Source organism: Mus caroli, unplaced genomic scaffold (genome assembly GCF_978045245.1).
Source record: "Mus caroli unplaced genomic scaffold, Mus_caroli_1 scaffold_14, whole genome shotgun sequence".
Taxonomy (NCBI): Eukaryota; Metazoa; Chordata; class Mammalia; order Rodentia; family Muridae; genus Mus; species Mus caroli.
Window position 1 is genome coordinate 55723694 of NW_028227269.1, and position 22091 is coordinate 55745784.

A 22091-nucleotide genomic window follows, 5' to 3' on the forward strand; every position below is an offset into this window, starting at 1 on the left:
TTCACAATATGCTGGCACTTGGGAAGCCACCCGCTTAACTATCTAGCTATTAACAAGGATACATTTTAATACACCGACGCAAGTATCTAAAACTTGTGTTTACTTTTTAGTCCCATAAAATTCCCTATCTCAAATCCTACATGTTTTAATACAGTTCCTACACATTGATCTTAATCAAATTTATAAGTATACAGTACTGAAGACATTGTACTAGACGTTCATTGTGAAATATATTGCAGCGAAGAAGATCAAGTTACATACTATTTATTATTTCCTTAATACAGATAAAGGTTGATAAGAGCAAACCTATGAGGTTCCCTACAAGCCTCCCTAAGCTATTCCATCTGACCTGAAGTTCCTACCCGCTCAGTCTCTCTGGAGCTGCAGCATGAGTGGGGCTAAACTGTGCCTTAGGTCCCAAAGCAGACCTCTTCTACCAGCTCCGTGGCTCCCACCAACTCTTGTAAGCATCAGTAGTTTTGCCCTTGAGTTGCCCTTGTCAAGTGTCTTGTTCCTAGTGTGGCATTTTGTGCCTTTCCTTTGGCAAAATCTGTGGTTAGTGTGTGTGTATTTTTATGTTTTGTAGAAACTCGCTTTCACTACTTCTGCCACAAAATATGGCCGTGGAGGTAGAGGGCACATTTCCTAGGTACACCCACTGGCTTACGAGAGGCGCTAGAGTTCTCAGGAAGAAAAAAAAAAAAACTATTCAGATGTAAAATAAGTTATGGTAATAAAACATTAAATATTATTTTTCTTAAGATACAAGACAAGCCTAATATCATGTGGTAGGATGGGTTCTAACCTTCTGAGGAAACTCCGCGCTGATCTCCATTCCGGCTGCACTCCCACTGGCAGTGAACAGATGTTCCCACTGCCCAACATCCCTGCCAGCATTGTCTTCATCTGGTTTGGGTTGGGTTATTTTGTTTTTCCTTAGACGTTATGACTAGAGTAATTTGAAATCTCAAAGAGGTTTTTAATTTGTATTTTCTTGATGGACAATGATGTTGAATATTTTAAAATGTATTTCATATTTTATGAACTCTTGTTTCTTGTGACTCAACCCAAAGGACTGTATATCCTTCTATTGAGATAACTGCCGACCATGTTCACTGCTGCTGTAGTCACGACAGCCAAGAAATGGCAACAGCCTACATGTCCCTCAAATGACAAATGGACAATAAGAATGTGGTGCATTTACACAATAGAACAATAGTCGACTGTTAAGGAAAATAAAATAATGAAGTTTGCAGATAAATTGATGCAGCTGGTAACCCAGACCCAGGAAGATAAATATCACATGGATGCTCTCCTTTGTAGATGCCTTGAATCATCAGATACGTTTTATTTGGAATGCTCACAGAGGTTAGTAAGTTAATATAGGGCCACGAGGGATGATTTTCAAGAGAAGGGAGATAGAAATGAGTGCTATAAAGGCTTAAAGAGGAATAATGGAACGGGAGGGGTTAAACTGTGGTAAGGGGGTGGCAGACAGGATAAAGACACTAATACAGACAGGAATAACACTAAGGATCAAAAAGATCACATGCAAACACTTAAAAAATTGTATGGAAACTTACCACTATAGAAGCTTCATAAAATAATATAACCGTATAACATGTACATAGTGAGTTCAAATGGAGTAACCATATAACAAAAACGTGATGTCCTTACTGTGTATCACAGGCTAACAATTGAAAAGCCCAGTGCTACCTATTTTGGAGTTCTGGGCCAGTGAGATTCAACAGACAACCTCCACATAGTACAGACTGTTGCAATGCTCTTGGTTACCCTGAGAAACTTAGGAATAAGATCCTGTTGCTGAAGGTACCACATACTTGAGTCATTGGGCATGGAGAAATCAAGTTGATATTGACCTGAAAGTTTCATTCCCTACTGTCTAGACTTCATAGTGCTGGAAGATGCTATGTAAACTAGAGGGGGGGTGGGGATAGGGAGTGAACATCAGCCTTATCCAGATGTGAACTCTGAGAGGTCTAATACCAAACAGCCTGTCAACACATGCCCTCTGTATAATAATGGCTCAAATGTTATGGGTATGACCAATCATCTCTGATAGATTTAAGTCCCACTCCATAACATGAAAGAAATCTATACTTGGCAATATTATCTGAACTAAGAACCTGTGTCAAGACAGGTCATAATCCCCAGGGGAGAAGCAACTACTACTACTCTGATAAAGGGACGCAGTGTTAAAAATGACTCCTAATGGCTTATCATTATACTCATAGATGATTGCATCTCTCCACCCTCACCAGAGAAGCTTGTTTCTACAATACTTGGCTGTTAACCGCAAAGACCCACAACTGGTCAAGATGCAGAGAATAAGAGACTGCAGTATATTCCACCTTCAATGAGACCTGTGTACTACACCCCATCCTCCTAAGACTCAGGAATTGTTGCTTAAGAGAGCAGAAAGATTGTAAGAGCCAGAGGTAGTGGATGACTTACAAGGAAAGAGTATCTTCCAGACACAGCGTGGCAATTGCACATATGAAATCCTAGCGGTTATGATAGCATACACAAGACCTGTGCAAGCCAACCTGGATAAAGTCTCAGCATGGAGATGGGGGAGGGGGATTTTATTATTATTATTAAACAGGTTTGGGGGGGGTAAGTACGTAAAGTGTCCTAGTGTAAGTACGCATAAGAACCTGAGGTCAGAAGTCCATCCTAGAGGACAGCCAGCCATGGACACAGGAAGATACTCGAGCGCTCACTGTCCAGTGATCTACAGATTCAGTGAGAGACCTTGACTCAAAACAATATAAAAATTAAAAAAAAAATGCAAAGGTAGAAAAATGGGTGAATCAAACAGGCTCGTGTTCACCTCTGGCCTTCACACAAGGCCACTAACTACAAGGATGAGTGCACACTTGGATGCACACACAAACAAAAGAGAGGTGGGAGGCAGGAGGAGTCAAGAAAGCATGCTGGGGAGGTCAGTGTACCCTGCTGGTGGAAGTCAGTGTGGGGATGTCTCCAAAGAGAGCTTTCACATGACCCACCTAGACTTCTGGTCATTTACCCAAGGGCTTTGCGGCAACATATCACAGAAACTTGCACATCCGAGTTTATTGCAACACTGCTCATAATGGTTGAGCTTTGAAACCAACATTAGTTAAGGGGAAATGATGCACATAGACACAGTGGAACATTTCAGCATAAAGAAGGATGAGCTATGTCATTTGAAGGCTATAACCATTGATGACTGTCTTAAGACAGACACAGAAACAAGTTATTGAATTTGTGGTTCCTAGACTTTATATAGATGTATGAAATTGTGTGTGTGTGTGATGAAATAGAGAATCTGTCTGAGGGACAATGGGAAGTGAAGAGGTGAGAAGAAGGATGGGGAGAATGCAGAGTATATTCTCAACATGCAATACAAACATACAAAACTAGAGCACGACGTTCATTTTTTAAAAAGAGATTTGATGGGCATAATGGCACAGGCCTGCTATCTCGGCATTTAAGAAGCTAAGGCAGGAGAATTCGAGTTCAAAGGCAGCTCTATATACTTATTCTGTCTCAGAAAAAATAGTCATAACAATTAATAATAATTATAATAATTATAATGCAGAACTTGGGAAGCAGCGCTCCTCTGTACTGGAGTGTGGACTCATGATGAATGGCTACAAAGACATTGTGTCATTTACACTGTGTAGTAAACTTTGGTCACGTACACATCCCCGGGATTGAGGTGGACAGTAAGAGTCCGTGGAACAGTCTATAAAGTAGGAATGTGTAAACTGATATTATTACCTTTAGAAAAACAAGATTGTCTCATAAAGGCCTTCTTGCTACATTTACCTCTGGTGTGTACCAATATTGTAGGTGATTTGCCTTTAAAATGAGAACGTGAGGCAGGACTTTATTTCTGCCCCCGTATGTACTGTCCCTGGTGTTCTTGGCTTACATCCACTCCCACCTGTTACCATTTTGTCCTGCCATTGGCTACAGTGCTGTCTGCTTGGCTTCTGAATGCCCAAAAATGTCTCCTTTGCTGCCTGCTTTCCATGAAGACATAAACTGCTAGAAAGAGAGTCTTGGGATCAAGAGCTGTGCATCTTCTTCCTAGTACGTTTCAGTAGCCTGCCTGCATCCTCTTGTTCTTGCATGCACCCTCTGCTCATGTCCTTTGGCTGCTGTAAACTGTTTCTCCTTGTCCTTTATGGTGACTGACCTTTGAATTATGCGGTGTGTCCGTGTGAATGTGACTCTTGTATTTTATGTGAGTTTGTAGTCTTTGTCATTAGAAAACTTTCAGTAATGACTTCTTGCAGTAAATTTGCCCCAAACTTTCCTTCCCTCTGCCTCTGGCTCCTTGATGTGTGGTGGACACTTGACATCTCCCACAGTGCATTTATTTTTTAGTTATTTTTCACCTCTTTGTGTTTCTAATATTTTCTATTGCTTTGCCTTTTAATAACTATTAGGTTGGGTTGTGTGTGTGTGTGTGGGGGGGGGTGTTTTGGTGTCTAATGTTCTAATGTTCTGTCAGCCTTACCCATGGCCCTTTTCATCGCAGATGCTATCTGGTATTGTTTTGGGTTTTTGGGTTTTTTTTGTTTTTGTTTTTGTTTTTGTTTGGTTTTTCGAGACAGGGTTTCTCTGTGTAGCCCTGGCTGTCCTGGGACTCACTTTGTAGACCATGCTGGTCTCGAACTCAGAAATCTGCCTGCCTCTGCCTCCGGAGTGCTGGGATTAAAGGCACGCGCCACCATGCCCGGCGCTGCAGATACTAGCTTATTTTCTCTCTCTCTAAAAATTAGAACTGAGTTTCAGCTTCTTACACGCATCTCTTTAGCTTAGAGATAGCTTCTGCGACTTTCAGGACCGTAAGTGTTCTAAGCTTTCTTTAGGAACATGAGTACATGATACAGAAAGAGTTTCAGAGTATTTTCAGGCAATTTCAAGCTTGGACATGCTGGACCAGCGTGGCCAACAGTCTAGGGCAGACTTTTCTTCTGAACCCAGTCAGCCCAGTCAGTCTCCCACTGAACACGCGGCTGTATGGCCCCTGCACTAAGAGATGCTTCCACTATGACTGCCCACAACAGAATCTATGTGCAGTCCTCCCTGAGTCTAGGCATACTTCCTGAGTCTGTTTTTATGCTCCTGTCTGGTGAGTTGCGCCTTGGCCTAGGTAGTGTGCTCATCGGAAGACCCGGAAATGCTCCGCACCTCTGCATTTTGCTCTCTGGCTCTCTGCCCTCCTCCCCTCAGTCTGCTTTGGAAACTCCCTAGACAGCCAGGGCCATCACAGGGCTCATGCTTTGTTTAATGTTTGATCCCTTCCTGTCAGGCGTTGCTATCTGTTGTTCACAGTCCAAAAGCATTTGCTTTGTGTGTTCTCACCATTAACTTTTTTTCCTTTTTTACTTTCTTTGTGGAGTTTTGTTTTTATTCCTTAAGGTTTTAGGATAAATCTAGAGCTTGTTACTTCATAGCTGCAAGTGTGAGTTCTGGGAGCTGTCTCTTATCTTCCCTGTAACCAGCCATGTCATTCGTGACTGTCATGATATTCTTTTCTTCAGCCTCGTTTCCCTGACTGCCTTTTATATATTGTTCATTTACATTGTTTTCAACAGCTCCCTTTGGTGCTAAGATACCATGAGTTCTCTGTATGACTCTAAGAGGCCGAGTTAAAACTCTGACTGGCTATCCTTTACCAGTGTCTCTATAAAACACAACGCTCACCTCAGAAGGGACAAGAGATAGCTTATCGTGAAGCCAAATATGAGTGCCCGTGGTCTGGAAACACAGAATAAAGTTACCCCAAATTTCATCATGAAGGTTTTATTGTAATATACTAAGAAAGCTGTAAATTAAGACACTTCTCAAATATATTGGTGGGAACATTGGGTGGAGGGGTTGTAGCAAAATGGGGAAACCTGCTGGAGACCTTGGATGCTGTCTGACAGCTCTTTGGTGGGAACCAGAGGTCTGTTCACGCTTTCCAAGAAATAAGTCTTATTTGCTAGTCGCCATACGTTAGGTGTGACACAGGAGTCCGAATGTCTATCAAAGTGGCTAAAGATGCCCCCAGATAAATGGAATTTGGTTCTGGGCCCACAACATTCCAACTTCCCCACACCCCTGAGCTCGCCAGTTAGTCAACATTTGCAGACTGCTTCTTACCAGGAGTTCTAGTTCACAGCAGTTTTAGAAGTCTTTAGTCAGTATATCTATCCCATTAGACTCCAGCAGTATCTATGCTAACATTTTCACTGGGTCTCATGTCTTTCCCATACCTCCTATGACCCTGTTTAGTTTCGTTGTGCTTATTTTTAAATGCCTGCTTATTGGGCTGGAACTATAGCTCAGCAGAGAGCTTTTACCTAGTGTGTGTGAGGGCCTAAGGGGTGGGGGGAAAACCTTGCTTAAAAGTGACTTTTATTCCCCTGATTGTGCCTTCTGCTGTGAGATCACCTGTTGAATCCTTAATTTCAGATTTTTTTCCTTAATTGTTGATTTTTCCCGTTTCCCTGTTTTCTTTAATTTACTAGTTATAGTGACTCTAAAATCCAGGTGGGGGCAGAGAGAAGACTCAGTGGGTAGGAATACTTAACCACCAAGCCTCAAAATCTGAATTTGATCCCTATAACCGTTATAATAGGAGAGAACTTATTCCCACAGTTGCCTCTGGATATATATATGCACATATATGCACAGTGGACCTCTGCATATATGCATATATGTGTGTGCATGCACACCACACACACACACACACCACACGAATACAAGTATATAAATGTAATTAATATAAATCCAGCTTTACAAACTCTAACATTAGAATTATCTGTGAGTCTTTTTCTATTGTCTGTTCTGTCTCTTTGGCATGCCTATTAATTTTTTGATTTCATGTCAGCCATCCTGAATCTCCAGATGGCTTGGCCTTCCTCTAGAGAGGGTTTATCCTTTGCTGGGAAGCCTGAGCAGAAACTAAGCATCCTAAACCAGGCAAGCACAACACTAGCTTGGGATTGGGTTGCAGTTTGAATAAAGTTCTGTTACTTTCGGTTTTCCTCTTTGCTGTGGAATACTACACTAGAGCTTTGTGTTGTGAAAGCCACATCTTTATGGAAACTCCTTTAGTTAATCCCATTTTAGCTTCTTAAATGTCCTAGTTAGGGATTCTGGTAAATTCAGCTTTGCTGGGTTACAAGAAGGGGCGTAGGCATCCATTTTGAGGTCTAGAACATTCCAAAGACACGACTGGCTTGACTGTTCCTTTGAGCAGGTATCAGCTATTGTGCAAACCCACACAGAATTGCCACCGACCCTCGGGGAAAGTGACCACAGGCCATTGGGTCACCATGCAGTTGATGGCACCTTTCCAGAATCTTGGCCTCTTAGTTGTCTTCGTCTCAACCCCTCTCTGATACTTTGAAGCAAATACTCTTGTAGTTTAACCAGCTTTTCTTGTCTTTCTTGGCAGAAGTGTGAGTCTACCACAGACTATTCTGCTTGGAAGAAGAGGTCAGTGAGTCTCATTCGTGTTTTCATGTCTGGAGGTTACAGACTATTCATCCCCAACTCCACTTGGTTTTTTATCACCTTTCTAACGATCTCATTTCTTTTATCCTTTTTCCCCGCTCATGTATTTTAAGGTATGGGTTTCATACCTGTTTTCTGCTCATTTGGATGTCCCAAGTACTCACACTCTAGTTTTGCTATTACTCCTGCCCACAGTTCCTTCTATAGGTTGCACTTTATAATGCCTCTATAATATGAGCTGGAACTTGGAAATATCCTCTGTGCTTTGTTTCAAGAGCTGTGTTAACACCAGACTCCTGCCCGGACACTTGGAAACATGTGTGAGCCTTGGATCACTTCTAAAGCTTGATTTGAAATTGATGGGGTTACTCAGATGACACTATTTTTTGTTGAAAAAATTCCACATGGGGGCTAATTTTTTATTGTAAAACTTGTAAGGAAAAATTTTTTTTGTCCCATTTATAGTTTGAATTCTAGTTTTCTGTCCTTCGGCATATCCCAGCTTTGCTTCCTATACCCTGATACCATGATAAACAAACGCAACCTCACCCCATCACCCCTTTGTGCTTCAATGCTCAGGACCCTGCCTCTTAGACTAGGGGCCTTTAATGACTCTGTTGGTGGTGGATTTCAATAAACAAAAAAGATTGTCATTTTCTGTCTAATACTTTTAGTTTACTGTAGGAGGGACTAAGTAGATCATAATGGGAAACCATGGTCCAGCTCAAATATTTGAGAGAGAGAGGTAGAGAGAGGCAGAGAGAGGTAGAGAGAGGCAGAGAGAGGCAGAGAGAGGTAGAGAGAGGTAGAGAGAGGCAGAGAGAGGCAGAGAGAGGTAGAGAGAGGTAGAGAGAGGCAGAGAGAGGTAGAGAGAGGTAGAGAGAGGCAGAGAGAGGCAGAGAGAGGTAGAGAGAGGCAGAGAGGGGTAGAGAGAGGCAGAGAGGGGTAGAGAGAGGCAGAGAGGGGTAGAGAGAGGCAGAGAGGGGTAGAGAGAGGCAGAGAGAGGTAGAGAGAGGCAGAGAGGGGTAGAGAGAGGCAGAGAGAGAGGTAGAGAGAGATAGAGGCAGAGAAAGGTAGGGAGAGACAGAGAAAGATAGAGCGAAGCAGAGAGAGAGAGGAGAGAGAGAGACAGAGAGAGAGAGAGAGAGAGAGAGAGAGAGAGAGACAAAGAGAGAGAGAGTTGTGCCACAATGCTCTGATTTAGTATTACTTGTATACAAGAGTAAAAGGAGCAATAATTATTTATCTGCCGAGAACAATAACTGTAACTCTGGCTCTACCAATAACTACAAACAGTTTTTCATGAAAAGGAGAAAAGTGATTGAATACTCCAAATTAGCCCTGGCAAGAAAAAATAACAGCTGCCTAAAACGAAGTGTTTGAGTTATGAGCCATGTGCCACTTTGGTTTATCTGTAGCCAAAAGCTTGGGAATCCTTATTCAATTAGCCACGTTGCTGGGGAGGGCCCAGTTGCCCGAACACGAGCTGCCTGGTAGTGACTAAGAGCTATCTCTGACGCAAGAGTTCAGACCTTGCAACTCTGTTTTTGTTGTTTGAACTTTCTTCTCTGTTGTAGCTAGGGATCCGGCATGGAATTTAAACACTTGTGTGGTAACTCCGTCCCTTCAGCCATTGTGTTGTTAAGCTCCAGCTAACGAACTTTAACACTGGCTCTAGTCAGGCAAGACTTAGGAACCAGCAGTGGTCAACAGTTCTAGTTTTACAACTAAAACTATGCGGTTTATCTGTCTTTACAGCATCTAGATGTTCTTGCCTGCCCAGTCCAGTCAGTCCATAAAATGCCTTCGAAAATACATATGAAAATAGATAGACCAAGATACACTAGAAAAAAAATAATAAAATAAAAACCAAACCTTAGGAAGCAAGTTTCATTACAGAAGTTTATCTGCTCTGGCAGAAGCTTCAAAATGTGTGCCTGTGTTAAAAGTTAGGCACTCAGCTGAAATGCAGAGACCAAAATTCCATAGTGTTTAAAAGGTGAGAACTGTGAGGAACCACCAGCACGCATGCTGTCTCCTGTGCACTTTCCTTCCCCGCCAATGTCTTTAGTTGCTTAGGGATCCTCTTGCCCATGTCACAAAGAATGTCTCAGAGTCCTGTGGATTATGCACACATTGGATTGCTAAGGACAAGTGCTGTGTTGAAATCTCTGGGCTACGTTTCACTTCCAAACATATTCTGAGTCTAAAGTCTAAGTGCCTGAAAAGGGGGAGACAGCTTCTTCTGTGGTTCATAACTTAGTTCTAAAGGCAGTGCTGAGAAATTCAAGTGTGCTTGGAACGTTTCCATAGTAACTCGATATCAAGGACATCAGTGTTTCTGCTTTAAAGTTTTGCGCTGTAGTTAAATATGTGTTGATCACCAATCATTACTTAGGGCCTTGTTATATCATAGTTTGATCGCTTTGCAAAAGTAAAATGGTTTTGCATCTTAATCATGGTCATCTCATAAAGAATAGCTAGATACTTTCGTTAGGTGACTAAAGGGATGGGAATATATAATCTTGTTTGCCAAGAGGACTGTCAGGGAAAGCTTTTAAGGTCAGAGTTGCCTTTCAGTTAAAGCTCCAAGAATAATCACTTTATTTCTACTTTTATAAAAAACAGTACAAACATATCATATTATAGGCTGTAAGTTTAAATATCACAAATATTATTGTCTAAATTTTAAGAAAACTGTCTGAGCCTGTTATACTGGCTTTTCTCATGAGGCAGCTGTCTAGGCCAACTCTAGAGGTTCTCTGCTGAATTGTTTTATTTTCATGTGTGTGGCAAGAAAACCAATAAAAGTTGGAGTCTGTGCTCCCAGCACATCCTCCCTTCCAGTGAGCTCCAATCCTGAACTTTTATTGTTTAATTCATTTACTTACCATTTTAATTACAACTAAATCTACCTTCATTCATTTAAGTCTAATTCATCCTTCAAAAACACTTATTGCCACCCCCTACATGAAGCAGTCCCTAATTCCCTACCCACACAGCCAAGTAACTCTCTGTTCCCTGTACATGGTGACACTGTCTGCAGCTCTCTATTAGGGCGGTTGGTAAGCTTTCTCTCCTCTCCTTATCCCTGCCCTGTCTCCCCTTAGAATGCAAGTTTCTGGGGACCAGAGCTTCACTCTTGTTCCTTTCTTTGTGCAGGTAAATACTTGGTTATTCTTCTTCAATGGTGAAACCTATATTTTCAAACTACATTAGTTTTTGGTAACATTTGCATGATGTGTCTTTAAAAATATTAAAAGATTAAGACTAAATGTCTTTGTCTATAATTGTGTTAAAATAGATTTATCTCATCAGCTTGTCTAGCACTGGGACAGGGCAGACATGGTGTCTGCCTGAAGCTTGTCATTGTGTGACGACATCAGTTTCAAGTAAAAGGTTACTGAACATTGTATTGTTATAGCCGATGATGCTAGTGTTTAAGGGAGGTATTTAGCTGGTGCATTGTAACTCAAGGTGTCCTATGTAGTTGTTTAGATGTGTCTCAACAATCCTAAGTTTGAAGCTCTCCTCTGGTAAAGTGAAGTCCTGGTTGCCTTTTGCTGAGTCTGAATGTCAAAGTTTCCACCCTACCGAGCAGTCCAGTTACCGACTCACTAGAGAAGAGCAAGAACTAAATTGCTTTCCAGAACCAAGGGAATCCAAATGGGTGAATAAAAATCCAGATTTTAGCCAGTGTGGTGTTCTCAGCTGCCTTCCAGTGCTGCTTCATCTGCTCTCAATTCCCATTAAATACATGGAGTTTTGTGTATGCGGTCCGGGTTCACACTTTCTTCGTCTTCTGGTTATATGTTATTCTTTCAGACCCCAAGCTGTCTTTGCAGATAATGTGAGAGGAAAAAGCAAACTGTGTATGAATAGTGCTCCCCAAGCTATGACTCCAAAAATGAATATTTCATTATCATTTTATGCTTCTCTATAGTCTCCACCAGTTGCTGTCGTAGAACATATTGACGATCCTCAGGTCTGAGGTGTGAGCTGTTCTGCAGAAGCAGGTCTGTTTGTCAAAGTCTTCCTGAAATACTGAAGCACAGAGAGTTACTCCTGTGGCTATGACATCACCACATGGAAAACCTTAAGCTACTTTCAAAGTGTTTTCTTCTCCTAAATATACCCTTAACTACATCTGACTAAAGACACTTCTCAGTATAGTGTGTGCTTGGAAACTGTTTCCAGTGTGTACCTTGCAAAGCTAACCTTCTTGAATATGATTGACTGCCTGCTGAGTGATCATTTCAGGAGTGTTCTGTTTATAATTTTCTAGGAAATGTTGCTTCTTTACTCATCAAGGAAGAGCAAACCAGAAATGCCAGCATTGTTTACCATGTGGAAAATTAAAATTATCTTAATGAAGAGTGTCCACATGCTGGCACATGGCCAGATGAATCATATTTGTCAAAGTTGCCGAAAGGTTAGGACACTCAACTGTCTTCATTCTCCGCTTGGAATTCATCAGACAAGAAACTGCCATCGGTTCTTCGCTTTCATATTAAACATCTAAACTTCCCTTAGCTAATATTTTTTCACTTGGGATTATCTTTTCAGTTACATGCTCTCCCAGCTCTTCGAAACCACATATGGAAAACATACTTTTTTTTTTTTTTTTACAATTTTCACATTTGAGTAAAATAAGAACATGGGAATTGAAGAATCTGAGTGTGTGCCATCAGCAGACATTTCTAAAGCTGGAAAGGGACAACCATTCTGACTGTCCGGGTTGTCACTCACACTGTCTCCCTGTCAACTGCTAAGAGCTGAAACCTGTGCCATCACGGTCAATGTTTTGACAGATTTTATTGTAAGCCTTACTGCTGTAAATTCTCTTTGAGCCAAAATTTAACATGTTAAATGCTCACAAACGACTTTCACTGTTTGTGATCCAGAAAAGGAAATAATCTGATATGTTATTTTAAATGATAGATGTAAGTGGACAGTTTAACTCTTTCCGTGTTACATATCAAGTTTTGGAAGAATTCTCATTCTCCGTGCAAAAGGCCTCTACATTATCACCAGAACCATATGTACGCATTTTTGTGACTAGAGCATTAGAAGAGACACTAAAGAGAGCATTATATGATTTATATGTTCTCAGTAAATTTTATAATCAAGATAATTCCTTTTTAAGTTAATGTAACACTCCAAAATATGAGCCACTTAAAAACTCTGGAGCAAACCCGTTGCTTACAGGTAGCTTCTCAGAGCTCATGTTAGGGAGAACTTAGTATGACTTTTATCTGTTCTGGCCACTCAGGGGATTTTAGAAACATGATCCCAGTCGTTGCTATTCTTAGGAGACTGCCAATCAAGATTTTTTCTCTCTCTAAAACATCTTCAATGACCATGACCATTAATATTTACCTATAAATGCATTTGTACACAGGCTCAACCGTAGCACATTAGTGATGACAAAAAGAGTTTGTTACTCACTTCTTTACCCTAGAATAACTCAAATCAACAAATATTTATTGAATGACTACTGTGTGCAAATAACCCTGGGCTGGGCAAGTTTTAAAAGCCACCCAACTTTTCCAATTGGCAAATCAAAGCATTATTTTTTTTCAATCATCACAGAAGCCACTTTTGTGTCCTTAAGGACAAAGTGTACGAGGACGAGGACGGCAAAGAAGCGAAGGTGAATTCACAGCATGAAAACAGGAGAGAGAATACCCTAAAATATCATCAATCGATGGCATCATCTGTTATGTATGTACGTATGTATGTGTGTATGTATGTGTGTATGATTGTGTGCATGAGACTGTATCATGTATGTATGCATACATGTCCATATACATATCTATATATTCATTCCAGAAAACTATGAATGTATTTGAGAGAAACAGCCTGTGCTACGGTGACATTAGATATTAACATTTGAACATATTCATATATAAATAACGATGTATAGTGATATTAATATTTAAATCCAGAGATTTGCTTTTAAAATAGGCTTTACAAGTTTGATTAGTGTTAAGTCCTGTGATGCCAACCATCAAACCAAAATTGTTACTATATTACAGAGCAAAAATTCAACCTAGAGTCTGCTGTACTACAGACCAGCTTCCTCTAGAGTCTATTATGGCATGACCCCGTCGACGGCAGATTTCTAGTCAAAGACTTCACTTCTACACTGTTACCACAGAAGTTACTGAGGAAGGCTTTAATAAGAAGATCACATCATAGTAAAAGAAGCCACCTCAAAGCTAAATTTAAAGGTTCTAATTGATGTGAGAAAATAAATATAAAGCTACCAGGAAGAAGAAAACATCAAGGCTTTCACTGTCCTATTCCAATCTCTGCATTTCATTTTGTTAATTCTCATAAAGAAAACATTATCTGGGATCATACCAAGTAACTGAAAGTATTGTCTAAGTGAGATATAGGAAAGGAAGGCTGACGCAACATTCATTATTCCTGAATGGTATTGGTTCTGCATGTTTTACATAGAAGATGTGTACATGTATTGACTGTAGAAGGTGATTGCTGAGATTTTTACTAGGAATATATTATGTCAACTTTAAAATATTTATTTTTAAGGAGACAATTTTTGCCATCTATTGGTAGGCTAATGTTACATTCTAATCAAAACAGACTCTAAATAACCTTCGTTATCCAGAAGTTTTTCTTTCTTAAAAATTTCTGAAATTAATTCCTTAGTAAACTGATGGGGAAAATGCTGTTAAAGTTTTTTAAAATCTTAAATTTGCCTAATGGGATTGTTCAATGTTAGGATCACCTGTACCTCTTCACATCTTATTTTAGTTATTTGACACACCAATCTGGTTCATTATTTTCAAAGATTACTGATTGCTCTGTAGTAAATTTCTACAATTGTTCCCTTGAGGTCTCTAAATGACCTTCTTGAACACAGTAAGCACTTTGCATGACAATTTTGTAGTGCTTTAGTGTCTTCTGTTTATAAGTCTTTACATGTGTGAAATCTAATGCTTGTATTCAAGAAGAAATAAGTCTGTAGAGTTTATTCCAATTTCCACTTAATTCTCTCCTCCCAAACTCCTTTGACCAAAGTTCTTGAATATTGGGACCCTCTTACCTAGGACCTAGCCTGCGTTCACCTGCCCCCTTGTGGTGTTTTTATCCAAAAAGTTAATTAATTTCTGAAACTTGACATGACACAGTCTGAGCCAAGAAACCTCATTCTTTGGCATTCAGAGGCAGCAGATTTCTCTTCTATTAGTCAGTCAGTGGCTAACATAACAGGACAAAGGAAATCATTTAAGCTTTGTGTTTAACCCAGAGCCTAAGAAGGAATTGGGCACATGAGAAATAAATGCATGGAATAATCTGGAGTAACTTAATTTTCTCTAGAATCTTTGTTAATGACCTGAAGTCTAAGAACTAAAGAGTTATTTCAAAAGTTTTTTTTATAAAAATTCAACCTAACATTTGTTTTATGGTGATATCTTCCTTTTTTTCCATGAGTGAAGAGGCTGCTACTCTACTTAAATTTTAAGTAAAGTTTCCAAGTCTCCTGTCAAAGATACATCTATAACTGTAAAAATAAGTTAACTGTTACATAATATATAATCACATATTTTATATGCTTGACACAAATATTCTATTTGTCCTTCTTCATATGCCCTAAGACTAATTATGACCCCTTTAATTGAAGGTGACAGGTTTTGTAGATGGGAAAAAGATGTGTGTGTGTGTGTGTGTGTGTGTGTGTTTAATGAGCCAACTTACCTTGTCACAAATTCACAGTCATTTTTCTAAATGTAAGACTTAAGGATTATGCCTCTGGTTAATAAATAATAATGTAACGAAAAGGAGAAGGGAAGAAAAGCTCTATTCACATACATATGCTATTTGTCTTTCTTTGAGATGGTAATAGATTATTGTTATCAACAAGACCTCAGATAACATTCTAATGACTTCTATTTCTGTTTACAATGGAACATTCCTAGCAGAAAAGAACTGTCTTTTTTCTGCCCTATTTCATCCCCTTCAGGCCCCTACCCATGACTAGCTGGGTGGAGACGCTGGCTTCCTGTCATCTCTCCTGAGGCTGGGTAGGCACAGAATGGAATTCTATGCAGCCCTCTGTGGGCCCCCGTTTCTACTGTCTACCACTGCCTTTTGGTTTCTCTTAAATTATAACAGTTGACCGACTAACAGGTTCTCAGAAATAGGTTCAGATATTGGCAGGCAAACCCAACCTCTTTGTCCTTCCAAAGTACATAAGTGCTAAACTGTGCTCCGACTGAGAGAGTTAGTGTTCCAGCAAAGCTAAAACCCAAGTCTCCTTCTGCTCCCCAGCAGCTTGCTGCCATCTCTCCCCCAAGGAATAGTGTGCGAGTACGCCCTTGGCATCATTTCTTCGGCCCGGATTAAGCACAGGTGACTGAGAGTCTGCCTTATCTTCACAAGGCATTAGTCACTCTATAAAAGTTAAATTTATTATGAAACGTCTTGTTTGTCTTAGCATATATCTTCTCTGGGAAGTTGGAAACAAAGGCATGTCCTCTAAGGCTCCTCACAGGGCAAGCACATCCGCCTTTGGAATTTAACCTTAATTTGAACCAAGATCTGTGAAAGAAAAGCACTTTGGTGTATTGTTACGGAGCTCCACCCTTCTCTCCCCTTATCTAAATGCAGCTACTTTTGTTTTGTGGTTTTTAGACTTCTTTCTCCTCCTCCTCCTCCTCCTCCTCCTCCTCCTCCTTCCTTCTCCTTCCTCCTCCTCCTCCTTCCTTCTCCTCCTCCTCCTTCCTTCTCCTCCTTCCTTCTCCTTCCTCCTCCTTCCTTCTCCTCCTCCTTCCTTCTCCTTCTCCTCCTCCTCCTCCTCCTTCCTTCTCCTCCTCCTCCTCCTCCTCCTTCTCCTTCCTTCTCCTTCCTCCTCCTCCTCCTTCCTTCTCCTCCTCCTCCTTCCTTCTCCTTCTCCTCCTCCTCCTCCTCCTTCTCCTTCCTTCTCCTTCCTCCTCCTCCTCCTCCTTCTCCTCCTCCTCCTTCCTTCTCCTTCCTCCTCCTCCTTCCTTCTCCTTCCTCCTCCTCCTCCTTCTCCTCCTCCTCCTTCCTTCTCCTTCTCCTTCCTCCTCCTCCTCCTTCCTTCTCCTTCCTCCTCTTCCTCCTCCTCCTCCTTCCTTCTCCTTCCTCCTCCTCCTTCCTTCTCCTTCCTCCTCCTCCTCCTCCTTCTCCTTCCTTCTCCTTCCTTCTCCTTCTCCTCCTCCTCCTCCTTCTCCTCCTCCTCCTCCTCCTCCTTCTTCTTCTTTTTTAATTCTCCCAATTCCAAAGTACAGTTCTCTCTCTGAGTTTAAAATTTACTCTTAAAAAGAAGTCAAGATAATTGTAAAATTATACTTTGGAAGTGAGTCATTTTATGTAGCCTTAATTCTGATGTTCTCAAAGTTGTATTCATTCTTGAACACTTTTTCATTTTTCTTGCTCATATGTTATTTTAAGGTCCACTCTGCTTTAGGAGTCGGGCAAACAGCACAGTGGCGGATACTTTCCTAGCATTCACATGCCCTGGGTTGGTCCTCAGCACAGGAAAAAAAAAAAAAAGGAAAAAGATGTAATGTTCTTATTTCTCCAAAATATAATTTCTAAAAGTCTTTTGTAAAATGTAAAAATGTTCTTATTTCTCCAAAATATATTTTTCTGAAAGTCTTTTCTAAGACGCTGGCAAATATTATAATATATACATACTTCATTCTTTGATAGAAGTAGAGAACAATTACATGTAAAAAATTATATTAGGAGGTACAGAGTTGTTTTTAATAGTGAGAAGCAAGAGTGAGGTATGATTTGGAAGACCCATTGGCTTCTTGTTTCTGCTTCGTTCTCTTGACAAAGCCTTTCTGGTGCTCCCTGTGCCTCCGAGGTCATAGGTACGACATTCCTCCCAAATCCTAAACTCCATCTCTGCTGTCCCTCCATAGTAAGTGTCTATAAACTGTAAGGAAACTATTTCAGTTTCAACAGCTACCACTTAGGTTAATGCCTTTAACCTAATTTAATACTACAAACATCTATCACGAAGCCTGAAATCATCCAAATAATTATCCTTTCTTGATGTTTTTTCACAGGAAAGAAAACAAAAATTCTAATGGAAGTCATTTACTCTAAAACAAAACAAAACAGGACATCGACAAATTCCTTCACCCACATGCTTTACTATAGTGTTATGGCATTATATATTTTACTTAAATGGTAATGCTGAAATTATTTGGGTAGTCGTGTTTTTGTTTTAATTTGGGAAGGAGAGAAAGTTAAAAGTATAGAATGTATGCCTAATACATTTAGAGAATGTCTAATATCAAATCAGAGGATCATTGTTCCTAATACAGTTAGTGAATGTGTACTATTGAATCAGAGGGTCATTTTTCTTTTTTTTTCTCTCTTTCTTTTATTGCTTCAGATTTTATTTATTTATTTGTTTGTTTGTTTGTTTATTATATGTAAGTACACTGTAGCTGTCTTCAGACACTCCAGAAGACAGAGTCAGATCTTGTTACAGATGGTTGTGAGCCACCATGTGGTTGCTGGGATTTGAACTCTGGACCTTTGGAAGAGCAGTCGGGTGCTCTTACCCACTGAGCCATCTCACCAGCCCGAGGGTCATTTTTCTTAACATAGTGAATGTGTAATATCAAACAGAGGATTGTTGTTCCTCACCCAAGTTCACCACTAGCTCAACTCCAACCAACTTTTTTTTTTTAATTAACATCAGTTTAATAGTATTCAACAATGACAACTCTTATAAGTCTACAGGCATAGGACATAGAACCACCGTAAACAGCATTCCTATCTTAGCTAACAGCCAGGAGCACCTCCATCCTTCTCTGAGACATCTGAGCTCACTGGTAGACTGAACTCTGCTTCCAGGTTCTCTTGCAAAACCCAGCAGGATCTCAGTCCCTGTCCCCAGCCTATGACCGTCATGTTTCCACACTTGCAGATCAGTGACAGAGGAGAACACACAGCTTACAGCGTTCACGGAGCGGGAGAGAAGTACAAGAATCATTTCACAACTGAAGTTGGTTTTCTAAGATCAAAACCCAAACACGCCGGGCGTGGTGGTGCACGCCTTTAATCCCAGCACTCGGGAGGCAGAGGCAGGTGGATTTCTGAGTTCGAGGCCAGCCTGGTCTACAAAGTGAGTGCCAGAACACCCAGGGCTATACAGAGAAACTCTGTCTAAAAAAAAAAAAAAAAAAGAAAGAAAGAAAAAGAAAAAAAAAAAAGAAAACCCAAACACATCCAGGAGATGTGGATATCCTCTGATGCAAAAACATTCATACGTTATTTGCTGTCATTACTTTCTCACCAAAACCACAGAATTGGTGCGCGCATCCGCGCGCGCACACATACACACATTTTGCACCACGAAGTCTCTGCATGCTCTCTTCCTTTTCTTAAGCCTTTCGTGACTCAGCACCACCATTAATCCCACACAGGGTTTCAAAAGTACAAGGAACCTTCATGTTCCATGGCCCAGCCATAGCGTTGATGTGACCCCATGACTTAAAGAATAGTGGCTAAAAGTGGAACTAAACTGTCAAAAGTCACAGCCTGTGCCGTGTAGTGATGACTTCTTTGGTGGAAAAGCGTGTAGACAGAAGTTGTCGTCGGGCAGAATATTCGCAGCACTACTCTCAGTGAAGTTCTTCCACAAACATTTGAAGTGAGATGAACTGCAGAGATTGAATGAAGGCTTCATACTGTGCTTTAGTTTATGAAATAAGACACAAGTTAAAAAAATCAACTAGACTAAACTAGACTAAACTAAACTAAACTAAACTAAACTAAACTAAACTAAAGAACCAAGCACCACGATCTCCCTGAAGGAGGGTTTCCCAAGGAAAAAGCCCATGGCGTGGAATTCAAATTAAAATAAGGAGAAAAGAATGTGGTTCTAGCCAATGGTTCCTACTTTTAAACTAGCAAGGAACGAACTCACTTATGTCTGGTGATAGAACATTAAGGAGAAACCTGAGAGGAATTATAATGTTGGTTACTTACCAGTCAGGCAGACAGCAGTTCACTTTCATCCACTCACGCCATCTCTTAGTCCCCTATGTAACAAAACTTACGAGTTTTCTGTAGCTTTTCCTCCTTTTTAAAAAAGAAAAATGTCAAAAATACTGCTGAATGTTCTCCACACCGAAGAAAAAAAGAACTGAAAATATTTAGTACATATCTGTTTTTCAATATGCTTACCACAGGCTTAGAAAAGTTTAATTCTCACCATTTCTACCCAACAAGCCAACCAGACAAGCAAAACTCACTGTCCTTATTCCCCAGAAAGAGGATTTGGAATGCCATGCTTGAGCCAAACCACAAAAACCAGCCACTGCCTGACCCTGCGTTTGATGCTGACCCCAGCCAAATGGGGCATCAAAACTATAACAACTGTAGGAGTTGGTTCCAGAATGAAAAGCCTGATTTGGTCCCTCCAGCCTGCTGCCCTGGCTTTGGGCCTGACTGGTTTGGCTGGCAGGCTAAGAGGTCCATCAAACTCCAACTGCTCTGCCGCCTCCTGGGTGGCAGCCATCACTGCCGGGTTTATAATAAAGATTCCAAAGCTCATCTTTCCATCCATGTTACCACCATGGTTATTTCCTAAGCCAGCCCTTCCACTCTAGTGATACCAAACCATCTCGGATGGTTTACCACCTGGATTACCACCAAACCTTCCACTTCTCTTTAACTGCCTATTGCTCTTCTGCTTGGGTTCAGCATTGCATATGTGCACATTGATTTCTTTAGTGATCAGAACCTCTCCACAAACAGACTGGACAGCCTTGGCATTTGTAAACGCAGCAAAATCAAAGGGCCTGAATAGTTTAGAAAGAAAGGAATCTACAACGTTCTCACACTGACAGAAGAACTGTTGAAGCTCTTTGGTCACGATGTCTTCCATATAATGCCCAATAAACACCTTTCTGCTTCTCAAATTCTCTTCTCGGCTTTGCTTAGAATCCAGAAGTTTACAGTCACACCATTGGCTGCCTGTCAAAGGTTGCTGTGATATTGTTTCGCTTGGGTTTTTTTTTTTTTTTTTTTTAAAGATTTATTTATTTATTATATGTAAGTACACTGTAGCTGTCTTCAGACACTCCAGAAGAGGGAGTCAGATCTCGTTACGGATGGTTGTGAGCCACCATGTGGTTGCTGGGATTTGAACTCCGGACCTTCGGAAGAGCAGTCGGGTGCTCTTACCCACTGAGCCATCTCACCAGCCCTCGCTTGGGTTTTATATTCCATAACTTGAACATAGCCAAACTCTTTCAGTTTTAGGGTCTCTCTCTCTCTCTCTCTCTCTCTCTCTCTCTCACACACACACACACACACACACACACACACACAATTTTTATTGCTTATTTTATCTATTTACATTTCAAATGTTATCCCCCTTCCTGGTTTGCCCTCCGAAAACCCCCTAGCCCACCCCCTCCACTTGCTTCTATGAGGGTGCTCCACAGACACACTCCCTCCTCAGTGCCCCAGCATTCCCCCATTCTGTGGCATCAAGCCTTCACAGGACCAAAGGCCTCCCCTCCCACTGATGCCAAATAAGGCCGTCTTCTGCTACATATGCAGCCGGAGCCATGAAGGGTGATTCCAAACTCCATGTGTACTCTGTGGTTGGTGGTTTAGAACCTGGGAGCTCTGGCTGGTTGATATTGTTGTTCTTCCTATGGGGTTACAAGTCCTTCAGTCCTCCCCCCTAATTTAGGATCTCTCTTAACCTGCACCGTAAGACCCTCTCCAAAGCACTGGAATAGTCTATAGGATCCTGTTCAGTTGTTTTCCATGGGAAATCCAATTCTATTAAACCAGATGTTCTCTTGCTACTATCACTTCTGAAGAAGCACCTTTCTCTGTTTTCCTTTTGTTATCTTCGGGGTGGTTGGCAATACAGACTAGATTTCCCCAGCCAGCATCAGGGGATGCAGAATTCCTCCCACCAGTCTGTCATTACCTGTATACCAAGACACTGGATTCCTGTAGTGCAGGCTGCATGCCCTGGAAACTGGGCTGTGACTGTGCACAGCCCTACTGCTCCATGGTCTTTTTGATGATATTTCAGTGTTCTCATCGTTACCTGCACATGTGCAGACATCCTTGCTTAGTTCTCTGCTAGCTACTGGGAAGCACAATGAAGAAACTGAGGCAGCAAGAGAGCAGAGACTAGCTAAGCTACTGCTTTATGCCCACCCCAACCAACACTTTACATTGCTCTTATTACAGATTATCTCTCCCACTTGTCTGTACTTGATTATATTCTTCTGTTATTTAAACTCACAGTATAGAACAGGTTTCTTCATGGACATTATAAACTAACAATGAACAATAAGTTCACAGCTTGAATACTTTTATATCTTAAACTCTAAGTTACTGTTTTTCTCAGCTGGCATGGCATTGGTATATATTTAATATAAACTTTCTTTAAAGAGAATGCCCATTTAGAGCTAGTGCCTCCTGGCTCTCAAATCTCCCCAGGGTTAATTTTAGATGACTGTCTTCACAGCATAAGTAGACGCTTATCTATACTACACCATTCAGGAATTGTTCAGTGA

The 22091-nt window shown here is 40.9% G+C and overlaps 1 pseudogene; it reads right to left on the minus strand.

Annotated features, from left to right (window-relative positions):
* Positions 1-19066: 19066 nt before the first annotated feature.
* Positions 19067-21610, minus strand: LOC147001242 (TAR DNA-binding protein 43-like; annotated as a pseudogene).
* Between the last annotated feature and the right edge of the window lie 481 nt (positions 21611-22091).